The sequence below is a fragment of the Macaca nemestrina genome, chromosome 1 (genome assembly GCF_043159975.1).
Source record: "Macaca nemestrina isolate mMacNem1 chromosome 1, mMacNem.hap1, whole genome shotgun sequence".
NCBI lineage: Eukaryota > Metazoa > Chordata > Mammalia > Primates > Cercopithecidae > Macaca > Macaca nemestrina.
Window position 1 is genome coordinate 39,730,678 of NC_092125.1, and position 13,226 is coordinate 39,743,903.

Genomic DNA, 13,226 nt, shown 5'->3' on the forward strand with positions numbered 1-13,226 from the left:
TATGCTCAGTATTATTTGATGAATGCCTCCCTCCGACATATCGGGCATTGGAGGTGCAAGATGAGCAGAAATGGTCCTGCCTCCAGCAGTTTACAGAACTGATGCTTCCTACACATTGTTAATTAATCCCAGCTCCATCACTGAGCAGAATGCTTTCTTTTCGCACTGCTGTCTCATGTAAAAAATTCTTATATGTAAATACATTCTATTTTTAGCTGTTTTCTCTTGTGTCAGAACTATAGTTTTAATTATTGTAATTTGTTCTGACATCTGTGAATTTAAGTTTTTCCTGTTTTTCATTATTTTTCTTTTTCTTTTCTTTTTTTTTTTTTGTAGAGACAGGGCTTCACCATGTTGCCCAGTCTGGTCGTGAACTCCTGGCCTCAAGCAATCCACACATCTTGGCCTCCCAGAGTGCTGGTATCCCAGGCATGAGCCACTGTGCTGGTCAGATGTTCATTTATTTAAACAAACATTAAAAATCATTTTTTCAAGTCCCTAAATACTGGAATTTTTATGGGATGTATATTAATGTCAAGTAGGTAGAAAATAGTTGAAGTCCTTACATTTTTTGGATGTTTCAATTCACAGTATGGTAGGATTCTCTATTTATAAAGTTTATAGTTTTTGTTTGTTTGTTTGCTTTTTTTGAGACAGAGTTTCACTCATGTTGCCCAGGCTGGAGTGCAGTGACGTGATCTCGGCTCACTGCAACCTCTGCCTCCCGGGTTCAAGCAATTCTCCTGCCTCAGCCTCCTGAGTAGGTGGGATTACAGGTGCCCACCACCATGCCTGGCTAATTTTTGTAGTTTTGGTAGTTTGGGTTTAACCATGTTGGTTAGGCTAGTCCTGAACTCCTGATCTCAGGTAATCCGCCTGCCTTGGCCTCCCAAAGTTCTGGGATTATAGATTTGAGCCACTGCACCTGGCCTTTAAGTTTATAGTTTAATACTTGTTGAGTATCTGGCAAAGTGTTGCCTGTTGTTTAATAGTGCTTAATATTGTCTTTTTGGTATTGCATCCAAGTTCAATGATGAGAGAATAAAAGGCCAACTTATGAACAAAGGAAAATAAAGGTAGGTGTGAGTACATTTATCTTTGTAACTTTTAATAAACCAGTTGAATATCCTAAACTTTTATACCTTTTTAATAGTTTTAGACTCTTGCAAAGTTATTGGATTTTGTTTTGTTGTTGGTTTATTTAGTATTCATAGAGGTGTGTGTGTGTTTTATGACATGCAGCGGTGGCAATGTCTGCCAGTGATATCTTGAGATTCAGAGATAATATTAACCAACTGAGAAGAAGGGCTATAGTTTATACTTGTTGATTCTGGTGGAATCCTGAGACCTGTCCACCTATTGCTGAGTAACAAAGCATTTCATAACTCAGTGGCCTAAGACAACAATTTACTCTTGCTCACATTCAGTTTGTCAACTGGGGTTCAGCAGATCTGGACTGGACTCTGCTTCTCACTACAGCTCTACAGATCAGCTGGCAGGGTAAGAGGAGGGGAGGTCTACTTTAAGCTGCCAGTGGTGTGAGCAGATTTGACCACATGAGTCTCATCCTCCCTACCCTGGGCATGTCCTTCTCATGATAAATGGTGGAAGTGCAAGAGAGCAAATGGAAATGCAAAGCAAGCAACAGGACTAAGCTCAAAGTCAAGCCCCACTTACATTGAGGCCATGACAAGGATGTGAATGCAGAGGATGGGGCAAAGAATTGGGACCAATAATACCATGAACTCATGTAGGAAAGAAGGAACTGGTGAGGAAGGATCCATAAGACCAAGGGAAGATTGGGATATGAGGAATCAGAGAAGTAAGACAAGCACTCTATAAATAGTTAAGCCTACAGGAGGTCAGTGGGGTTTCTGCTATCATCTAGGCAAGGGGTCCAGGACATGGAAAAGGAGTGATAACAAGAACTTCATCAATTCCTAGCTTCTTCCAAGTCTGTAGTAAAGAGCACTACAACCTTTTAAACAAAAGGCTATGTGTTTGTTCTTGGGACCTGCAAGAAGGCAGCTGTGAGAATGAGATTCACTCTGCATTCAGTCACAGGAAAGAAGGACTTTACACAATTAAATTGGAGACTGGTTGAGATTAACCTCTTTTCAGATTGCTTCTGTTCTAGGCTGCTGGTCTTAGCTGGCCATCTGGGAAGGGTAAAAATCCTATGCAGCAGTGGAGCTCTCCCCTGCTCCATTTCTTTTCCTCCTGGTGATATATCCCTGGAATCTTTTGGAGAAGGTTAAGGATCTATGTGAACATGAGGGAGAGGAGTAGATTCTCAAAGCCTTGGTATAATTCAGATTCGATTTTCCCTCTCTCTGTGCAGAGATTTTGCTCCCTCTCAGTCTTCTCCTAAAGCTGGACTCAGGAGGGGCCAGTGGGGAAACAAGCTCTTAGAGGGAAGAGAGATTATACTTTCCAGTCAGAATAGGGGGAAGTTTCTGGTTCCCCATATTTCTCCACAAAGCTTATATCTGTTTTTATCCCCAACTGTGAGTCATACTTGTTGTTTGTAAGGTATCTATTTTAAACCATTTAAAAACAAGATTTGATATAAGCTCTTACCAAAATGTATAAATTTTTTAATTGGCATAATTATTTGAAAGCCCTGCTTAATAGTAGAAATTTAAAGTAATTTACTAGCTACTTATATTCTCACTCTACTCTACAACCCAAAACGTAGACACCCAACTCATTTTAAGAAATTAACTCTATGTCTAATTGGTCTATTTAAAAATTTCCAAGTTCATGAACTCATGAATGTCTTTCATGAAAGACATAGGTACTCTTAGGGAAGATAATTTTGTCCTAAGTTTATGATAAGTAATGATACCACATCCAGCACAGCAGTTGCAATTAGGAATACTTTTTGGTTTCATATTTAACAGTCTAATATCGTTCATAATTCATCTGCTTTGCAGGGGCCAAACTGGTGAATTAAAGGGGAATGCAACGAAGACAATCATACCTGCATCCTTTGGATCTCAGGGTAGTGCTAATCTCTGCCATTCCTTTGGGATAAAATTTTTTTTTAAATCTTGGTGTAAGAAGAAAGGGGTGAAGTTTCAGGGGTTTCAACTTAATCTTCTCCACTACAGGACTTCTTACTGTATACATCAAGAAATGAATGCGAGGTTTCCACCAAATGCTAAATATGTCTCTTCCAATTACCAAGCTTGGAAGCAGGAAAATGAGCACAGTGTGGGACTGTGACCCATTGGATCCACTGTGAGGTGGATCTGGGCCAAGATTCCATTTGCTGTCTCAGCCACAAATGTGCCCCTACTCTAACAGGGGTGCCACATTGGTGCTCTGAGCCCCCTGGGTTTCAGCATCAATCCAAAATGTGTATCTAATAACTCTAGAAAGATCTGGGTAAATGGTGAAAGATTTTGGGGGGGAAGATTGGAGAAATAACTGTATACACTTGCCATGGTCTTGCAGCATTCTTCCTCATAGGGACCTGGTCTGTCCTTCAGTCAATGGGTTCTAACCAGAGAGCCAAAAACTGATTAGGAGATTATGACTTTCTACAGAAGTGGCTGACTTCAGCCTTCTACCAAACCATTCTTGATCTATTTTGATTATATATAATAAACAGTACCCTTTTTGACTGTCCATTTATTTTGTCCCTAGGAACACCATGTTCTAGCCATCTCCTTTGATATCTATAGGTTAGGCCTCTCTGGCTGCCATTCTGAGCCTGCTGCCCATTATGGTTATTACACCCACCTTGCTTCTGACAGTTAAGTGCTGCCACGTGACTTGTTTTTCCAGACTCCTATCATCCTGGTTGTTAGTAGGAACCCAATTCTTTAACTGCATGCCCTACCACCAGAACTGGCTTACAAAAGACAGCTGCTGCTGAGGTTTTCAATGATGCTGAAGCCCCCTCACCAGTGCATTTCTTTCTAAATGGATTGCCCTGTGGGTCCTCTTGAGAATTTGGTCATCTAGTGGTTTTCTTGTCTTATTTAGCAGATGTAATCCAGCATACCCACTTCTCTGAAATTTCTAATACCTTCTCCATTATTTGTCACAAAAGTTCCTGCATTTTTACTTCACTTTGCCTCATTGCCTTTTTCAATCTTCCAAAATCTTTCCTAGTATCAGTATGAGTCACCTCCTAAGTCCTTGCTAGGGAATTAGCTTACCGCAGTGGTGGAGTGCCCCAAATCCCCAAGCTTTCCCTTAACAAACTTATATTCTGTTCTCTTTGGTTAGGCACTCCTAGGGTCCTCTCTTAGACACTCTCTCCAAGCTTCTGCTTAGTAAGTTTTCTCTAGGTCCTGAGGTTCCTTGAACATATAATTTCATCTTCCTTTCAGAAGGCCCAGCACTTTCCTGATTGAGCTGAGATTTGATGCTAGTTATGCATCAGGTGGCTAAGAGAGGAAGTGGGGGCATATGCTGAAGAGGACCCTTCATTGTCTTATAAAGCCTTATTTGAAGTCTCTTTATAGTCTTCAAGTAAGCTGGGGAATGGGGGATAATCTTTGACAATGGAGAATAGGCCATTTCTTCAGGAACAGAGGGTTCAGGGGAAATTGAAGTTCGAAGCGCATATATGCAAAGATCTATTCCAAGAGTCAAAATCACATGCTTTCCCTATTAAGATCATGACTTTGGCTTAAGAGACTTGCCTAGCCTGACAGCTCTGCCTTCTCAGAGTTTTGCACTATTGCAATCAAGTCCTGTGCCCCCCACCCCATCCCAGCTGCAGGAGTTGAAGCCTTCTACTCTTATGCTTTGCCTTAAAATTTTGTCTAATTTATCTGAGTCTGTAATTTTCTCTCAACTACTCATTCAACTCCAAATAACTTATAACAATTTTCCCTCATTTCTCAAATGCCTGAGACACTGCACCAGACATTCCACCCAAACCCACACCAGCTCATTACAATGGAAATCTTAGCAATCACACTGTATAGTATACCAAGGATTAATTCTCCACCTACCTCCACCAGTGGGGTCCTCATTGCCATCCAGCCAGCAAGTGAATTAACCCTAGAATCCATCTCCAATGCCAGTTGCCTTAAATTGGGTTCCTAAGCAGTGAGGACTGAGATTCTTATACTTCATTGGGGAAGTTCTCCCAAGATAAGAAGAGTGAAGGAAGCAGGATAGGACAGCAGTAGGAAACTTAAACAAGAGTGTGGTCACTGCTGAAGACTAGTTTTGGTTTGATTCTACAGGGAAGCTCAAGTTGCAACACATCTTAACCCACTTTGAGGTAGTGGGTAAAGAGCTCCGTGGGCAGCCTTTTGTACTACTGTGTTTGTTACAATTGGCTGTCCTGGGAGGTGGGGGCGTTTCTTCCCAGGAAAGGAGGCTTCTGTTTAGCTGAAGGCTAGTTCCTAGTGGAGGGGCAGCTGAGAATTATCAGCAGCCAACACAAACAACAGCAACCAGGAGATATAAAGAGGCCTGTAAAGAGGATGCAGCTGAAGTACAAAGCTAATCCTTTACAATAATGAGTATGTACTATATGATAAGCTTTCTTTCCTTTTTTTTTTTTCTTCAGATGGAGTCTCACTCTCACCCAGGCTGGAGTGCAATGGCGTGATTTTGGTTCATTGCAACTTCTGCCTCCTGGGTTCAAGCAATTCCCCTGCCTCAGCCCTCCTGAGTAGCTGGGAGTACAGGTGTGTGCCGCCACACCCGGCTAATTTTTGTATTTTTAGTAGAGACGAGGTTTCACCATGTTGACCAGGCTGGTCTGGAACTCCTGACTTCAAGTGATCCACCTTCCTTGAGCTCCAAAAGCACTGGGATTACAGGCACTCTAATGCTAAGCTTTTTAAAATTGACTGTGTCATTTAAACTTCACAACAATACCATGAAGGAGGTATTATGATTATCTCCATTTTATAGACAAGGAAAATGAATCTTGAGAATTCAAGTGACTTTCTCATGGTTATACAATGAAGGGGCATGTTTTCAGGTGTAATAATATAGATAAAAAGGCATACTTCAGTTTCTGCATGATTTAAATGGGTACATGCAGAAGCTATCTCTGTTTATATATTATTGTAGGGACTGTAAAAGCCAACTGGATTCATATCCTGGGTTTTAAGTGCTTTACAATAATAGTGCCCTTAGAATTCGATTGTGAATCTTATTCCCTAAGTATTATTGATCTTATGTATTGGTTTTATGTGTGTGCGTATCAATTCAGTTACTGGTAATATTCAATTAATTGAAACACTACATTTACCAATTACTTTGGATAGTCATTGTTAAAAATTACTAAGAAATTCTCCATTAAGTAATAGAAAGGCCAGAAAACAAGTCTCCATATGGGATTAATAATTTATTTGGCTTTGGGCTGTGTGTTAAGCACTTTACATCCATTTTCTCATTATGAAGTAAGTACTAGCATCACATCCCAAAGCAGATAAGAAAACTGAGACTCTAGGGGGTTTGTTAACTAGTTTCAAATCACAGAACTAGGAAGGGATGGGTCTGAGAATTAAACTAAAACCACTATCTGACACCAAAACTAATATTGGACATTTAATGAGAAAATGGCTTATCTTAGATTCACATATATAGACACAAGTGGTGATAGAGAGATCAGTGTGGGTAAAGGAAATTTTCCACCTTCTCAGCTTTCTTTCACATGAGCCAAATCTGAAGGCTATGAAGGAGATGGAAAATTTCAAAAAATACTCATTCACCCAGCACATCACTGAGCAGGAGAACATTTCTGAAACAAGAAGGAAGAATCATTAATAATGACTTGCTAAAATAAAAAGTATTTTTCTAGAGGCAGTGCCCTGAGCTGACACAGAATTGAGTGACTCTGACTCCATAGCTTGGGTGAAATCATCAAATTGGGTCCGCTGGCATAGAGGAGGATGAGGTTTTGTGCAGGGGATCGTATCTATTACTATAGGAACCATGCCAGCTACCTGCCCTCAATGGTGGCTTCCCCAGAATGCTACTGAGATTTTCTTTGCTTTCTTTGTCTGCTCACCACTCCTACCACCAATGGAGAAGACAAGTGCTGAATCCCTCTGCGCTCTGTTTCCTGAGGTTACTCTGAAAAAGGAAGCAAAGCTGTCCCTCTGTTGGCAGAAGCCTACTCCTGTTGCCTTTCTAGACATCAATTTCCTCATCTGTGAAGTAGGAATAGTGCACTCCTTTTGATTGTTGTGGGGATGAAATTATTTTATACACATACACACAATTTTGTGTGTGTGCACACGCACATACATGCGTGTCTAGGACAAAAACATTTCTGAATAAGTTCAGATACTCTCCCCATGCCTCACTTTATTAAAAGTAGAAGAACTGAAGGGAATATTATTATCCCGTTCAAAAACTCATATTCATTCTCCACAGCCTACGAGATTAAGAACAAACCCTGTCCAATATTCAAGACCTTCCTGGGTCCGGTCCCGGATTCACTTCTCAGCTACCTTTCCCATGATGCTGCATTTCTCACGAGTCACTGAACATGATCTGCCCTTGCTGACCTTTATGCTTTTCTCATACCTGTCTCTCTACTTGCACCAGTCTCTCTAAATTTTGCCCAAATCTTGTCTACTAGTTTAGTCTCAGAATGTGAAAATTCTATACAAATCAAATTTCAGGAATAGTTATGGGTAATAGTATTTCATTCCGTCAGTGTAACTTATCATTTGCTGTGGGTAAACTCCAGTTTAAGAATGTTTCTTAATGTTATCAAACCGTATGTGTATAACTTGATGGATTTCTAAAAGGTACACATGTTCACATAACTACTTCCCAGATCAAGAAATAGAGTTTTATAAATACCCAAGAAGCCTCCCTCATGCCCCTTTCTAATCTGTACCCTCTTCTTCAAAGGTAGCTACTATAGTGATACATCATAGATGAGCTTTTGTATTTTTAAAATGTTTATATAAATGGAATCATATAGCATATGTTCTTTTGTGTATGGATTTTGACTAATATCATGTTTATGATATATATTCATATTGTTACATATAGCAGTTCATTGTTTATCGTGGCTTCATAGCATTCAGTCACATAAAAATACTACTATCCATTTTACTGTTAATGGGCATTTTGGTTGTTTCCAATTTGGGGTCATAATGAACAATGCAATATGAACATTTTTATATTAATACTTTTGTCTACATGTGTACATGTTTTTGTGAGCTATATATAGGAGTGAAATTGCTAGCCATAGTGTATGCCTAGTTCAGATTTAGTGAATACTGTTAGTTTTCCAAAGTGGTTGTACCTGTTTACACCCCCACAGAATATAGAATTTCAAGTGTTTTCTGTCTTCACCAACACTCATTATTGTATGTCTTTTTCTTTTTTTTTATTTTTTATTATACTTTAAGTTCTAGGGTACATGTGCACAATGTGCAGGTTTGTTACATATGTATACATGTGCCATGTTGGTGTGCTGCACCCATTAACTCATCATTTACATTAGGTATATCTCCTAATGCTATCTCTTCCCCCCTCCCCCCACCCCACGACAGGCCCCAGTGTGTGATGGTCCCCTTCCTGTGTCCAAGTGTTCTCATTGTTCAGTTCCCACCTATAAGTGAGAACATGTGGTGTTTGGTTTTCTGTTCTTGCAGTAGTTTGCTGAGAATGATGGTTTCCAGCAGCATCCAAGTCCCTGCGAACGGCATGAACTCATCCTTTTTTACCATTGAAATAATACTACACATCTACAACCATCTGACCTTTGACAAACCTGACAAAAACAAGAAATGGGGAAAGGATTCCCCATTTAATAAATGGTGCTGGGAAAACTGGCTAGCCATATGTAGAAAGCTGAAACTGGATCCCGTCCTTACACCTTATACAAAAATTAATTCAAGATGGATTAGAGACTGAAATGTTAGACCTAAAACCATAAAAACCTTAGAAGAAAACCTAGGCAATACCATTCAGGACATAGGCATGGGCAAGGACTTCATGTCTAAAATACCAAAAGCAATGGCAACAAAAGCCAAAATTGATAAATGGGATCTAATTAAACTAAAGAGCTCTGCACAGCAAAAGAAACTACCATCAGAGTGAACAGGCAACCTACAGAATGGGAGAAAATTTTTGCAGTCTACTCATCTGGCAAAGGGCTAATATCCAGAACCTACAAAGAATTCAAACAAATTTACAAGAAAAAGCAAACAACCCCATCAAAAAGTGGGCAAAGGATATGAACAGACACTTCTCAAAAGAAGACATTTATGCAGCCAACAGACACATGAAAAAATGCTCATCATTACTGGCCATCAGAGAAATGCAAATCAAAACCACAATGAGATACCATCTCACACCAGTTAGAATGGCGATCATTAAAAAGTCAGGAAACAACAGAAGATGGAGAAGATGTGGAGAAATAGCAACACTTTTACACTGTTGGTGGGATTGTAAACTAGTTCAACCATTGTGGAAGACAGTGTGGCGATCCCTCAAGGATCTAGAACTAGAAATACCATTTGACCCAGCCATCCCATTACTGGGTATATACCCAAAGGATTATAAATCATGCTGTTCTAAAGACACATGCACACATGTGTTTATTGTGGCACTATTCACAATAGCAAAGACTTGGAACTAACCCAAATGTCCGTCAATGACAGACTGGATTAAGAAAATGTGGTACATATACACCATGGAATACTATGTATGTCTTTTTCATTATAGTCATTTTAGCAGATGTATAGTGGTGCTTCATTATGGTTTTAATTTTCATTTTCTGGATGACTAATGATTTTGAGCTCCTTTTCATGTTTACTGGATATTTAGTATTCTCTTCTGTGAACTGCCTATTCAAGTTCTTTGCCCCTTTCGCTATTGGGTTAAGACTATATAGCTTTTATGGTTTCAACCCACTATTCCTGTATTGTCTCTCAGTGATAAAATCTTACCTGTCTTATAGACCCTTTTATATAAAGCAGGTGTAGAATTTCATCAGTAATTGTTTTAGAGTTCCTCAGGGCAGCCTAGAGTTGTGACTTGAGCAGCAGGATCTCTGAATTTTGAACCTATAAGAGTTCCTCTGACATTTTATCTGACTCCAGTAAAGAAAGTTTGTTTTTTTGTTTGTTTTAAATTATGTATAGTGAGTATTGAAAATTAAAATAAATCAAATGAATGAATCCAGATAGCAGTAGATAAAAAGTTTATTTCACAGACTTACCTTTTTAAAAAGATACATCAAAAATATTGAGATGGGATTGTTCCCTTGACCTTGATTCCCTTCATGGGCGGGAACTAGGGTGGCTCATTTCACTCAGCCTGCCACTGGCCACTCCTCACAAGAGGGAGTGTGTGAGCAAGTAAGCGCAGGAAACAGAGGGAACAAATGCTGGAACCCGCTGGTCACTCCTGTCTGGCAGGAGCAGGCTCTGTGCAGGGCCCGCAGCAGCATCCAAGCCCCTGCTCTCTTGGCACCCGAGTTCTTGTCTGGAGTCCAGGAAGAATCAGGTCACACAAACGGTTTGAAGGCTAGTATACACGGAGGATTTTATTGGGCAATAAGCGTGGCTCTCAGAGGGATGGTGAATTGGAAAGGAGGTGGCGCAGGAAGAAGGTGCTCTTTCCCTGAAGCCACACCATCTGAAGTTAGCCATATCTATCCTTAGTCTCCGATGTTCAGTTGCTGCTTCTCTGCTAGACGCTCAGCCACTTGTATCCCCGATGCTCAGCAGCTTGTGTTCCTGACGCTCAGCAGATTGTATCACTCTGCTAGCTGAAATATTTTTGTGAATACAGGAAAGGGGCGTGGCAGACCAAAAAAAAGCAACATTTGGGTGGGAAAAACGGGGTCAGCTGTTTTCATTTAGGGAGATGGTTCCAGGCTGAAGGGTGGAGTTTAGCCAGGATCCCAGCCATTCTGGATCAATATGATAATTGATCTCTAGGCAGGTGATAATGGCAAATAGGAGGCAGGACTAACTTGCATCTCCCACTTAGATGGACAGAATAGCATGTGGAGACTCACCTTATGAACTTTTGCTCCAAGAACTACTGGAAAAACATACCAGGAAAACCAAAAGAATTCACAGACGCTTTGAAAGAAGCAGCTTGCTGCTGTCAACTCTGGGAGACAGCTGAAAAACTGCGAGTGCCCAAAGTGCGAGGTGGGGAATTCTACCTCTGAACACACATCCTCACTGGAGAGCCTGAAAATCCAGATCATAGGAGAAGAATTTAAACTTACCTAGAGCTGAAATGAATTTAGAAAGCTGGGAGAAATACAAAAGTAGAAGCAGCAGCATGAAGAGCCCTGTAGGCACTCCCAGACCCCAAGAAAGCCCAGGGAACCCATTTCTGACTTTATCTCACAGAAGTCCTTGGGGAGGGTTGCCAGTGGAATTGGGGAAGGACCACAGGGAGAAGGAAACTTCCAGCTTCTTTGTAATAATTTTAACCAAGCATGAATCTTCCAGGGCAGAATCTGGGGGTAAATGGGAAGTGCAAACACAAAAGCCATGGCAAGGAGGGGCAAAATCTGAAAACCCTGCTTGCTTTCTTAGTGAGGAGGCGTGTAGCCTGGGGCAAGTTCCCAACCCTGCTTACCAGCTGCCTGGATATAAACTCCGTGCTGTCGGGAAAGCATGGTAGGAGTGAGACTGGCCTTACTGGTTGTGTGGGAGCTGGGTGAGGCCTGTCACTGCCAGCATCCTCCCACTTCCCTGGTGACCTGTATGACTCAGCAGAGGTAGCCATAATCCCCCTGGGAATATAACTCCATCAGTCTGGGAAACACAGCCCAATCTCCACAGTGGCCACAGCAAGTCCTGCCCAAGGAGAGTCTGAGCTCAGACACACCTAACCCTTCCCCCACCTGATGGTCTTTCTCTACCTGAAGTCATAATCTCTTGGGAGTTCTATGGCACCACCCACCACCTGAGAAACCCCAGTATTTATCTAGGTGACCCTAGGGCAAGCTTGTATCCTTCCTACACTACCGCAGCGGATGCTCTCTTGAAAGCACCACCTCCTGGCTGGAGGCCAACCAACACAAACCACTACAGCAACTCATGAAAGAACAACCCTGTCCCAAGAAAGGAGAAAACAATAGCTAACTCCATTGCCTGTGACATCCTGGCTAACTAGAGGTCCTGAGTCTGTCCATGTGACAACTTTACTGCCAGCACAACCAGCATTCAAGAAAACCAGAGCACTAAACAAAACTACAACTAAGTTCCCACACAGAGTCCACCTCACTCCCCTGCTATGACCACCAGAGCAGGTGCTGGTGTCCATGGCTGAGAGACCTGAAGATGGATCAACAGGACTCTTTGCAGACCCTCCGCAGTATGAGCTCAGAGCCCAGTAGACTTGCTGGGTGGCTAGACCCAGAAGAGAAATAACAATCACTGCAGCTTGGCTTTCAGGAAGCCCCACTTCTAGGGGAAGGGGGAGGGCACCACATCAAGGAAGCACCCCATGGGACAAAAGAACTTGAAGTGCAGCCCTTGAGTCCCAGATCTTCCCTCTGACATAGTCTGCCCAAATGAGAAAAAAACAGATAAACAATTCTGGTAATATGACAAAACAAAGTTCTGTAACACCTCCAAAATATCACACTAGCTCACCAGCAATGGATGCAAACCAAGAAGAAATCTCTGAATTTCCAGAAAAAGAATTCAGAAGGCCAATTATTAAGTTACTCAAGGAAGCATCAGAGAAAGGTGAATACCAAGTTAAAGAAATTTTTAAAATGTTGCAGAATATAGACATAAAAATCTCCAGAGAAATAGATAGCATAAATAAAAAACAATCACAACTTCTAGAAATGAAGGACACACAGAAATGCAAAATACACTGAAAAGTCAACAATAGAATCAAACAAGCAGAAGAAAGAACTTCAGAGCTCAAAGACAAGGCTTTTGAATTAACTCAATACAACAAGGACAAAGAAAAAGGAATTTAAAAAATGAACAAAGCCTCCAAGAAGTTTGGGATTATGTTAAACCACCAAATCTAATAATAATTGGTGTTCCCAAGGAAGAAGATAAATCTAAAAGTTTGGAAAACATATTTGAGGGAATAATTGAAGGAAATTCCCTGACCTTGCTAGAGATCTAGACATTCAAATACAAGAAGCTCAAAGGACTCCTGGGAAATTCATTGCAAAAAGATCATCACGTAGGCACACAGTCATCAGGTTATCTAAAGTCAAGATGAAGGAAAGAATCTTAAGAGCTCTGAGGCAAAAGCATCAGGTAACCTATAAAGGAAAACCT

At 41.0% G+C, this 13,226-nt stretch overlaps 2 long non-coding RNA genes across 9 annotated transcripts in view; one reads left to right on the forward strand and one right to left on the reverse strand.

The window, feature by feature from the left end:
• The window catches only part of LOC139357825 (uncharacterized), a 119,531-nt gene that overhangs the window by 19,954 nt on the left and 86,351 nt on the right, over nucleotides 1-13,226 (forward strand). For all 8 annotated transcript variants that reach the window (XR_011611665.1, XR_011611676.1, XR_011611679.1 and 5 more), the window contains 2 exons: nucleotides 1,027-1,076; nucleotides 2,937-3,004. This is a non-coding gene — a long non-coding RNA (uncharacterized lncRNA). The remainder of the gene's footprint in view (nucleotides 1-1,026; nucleotides 1,077-2,936; nucleotides 3,005-13,226) is intronic.
• LOC105484542 (uncharacterized) overlaps nucleotides 10,450-13,226 on the reverse strand; it is a 30,458-nt gene continuing 27,681 nt past the window's right edge. The window contains exons 5-6 of the long non-coding RNA XR_989038.2: nucleotides 10,976-11,156; nucleotides 10,450-10,723 (exon numbers count right to left, since the gene is read on the reverse strand). This is a non-coding gene — a long non-coding RNA (uncharacterized lncRNA). The remainder of the gene's footprint in view (nucleotides 10,724-10,975; nucleotides 11,157-13,226) is intronic.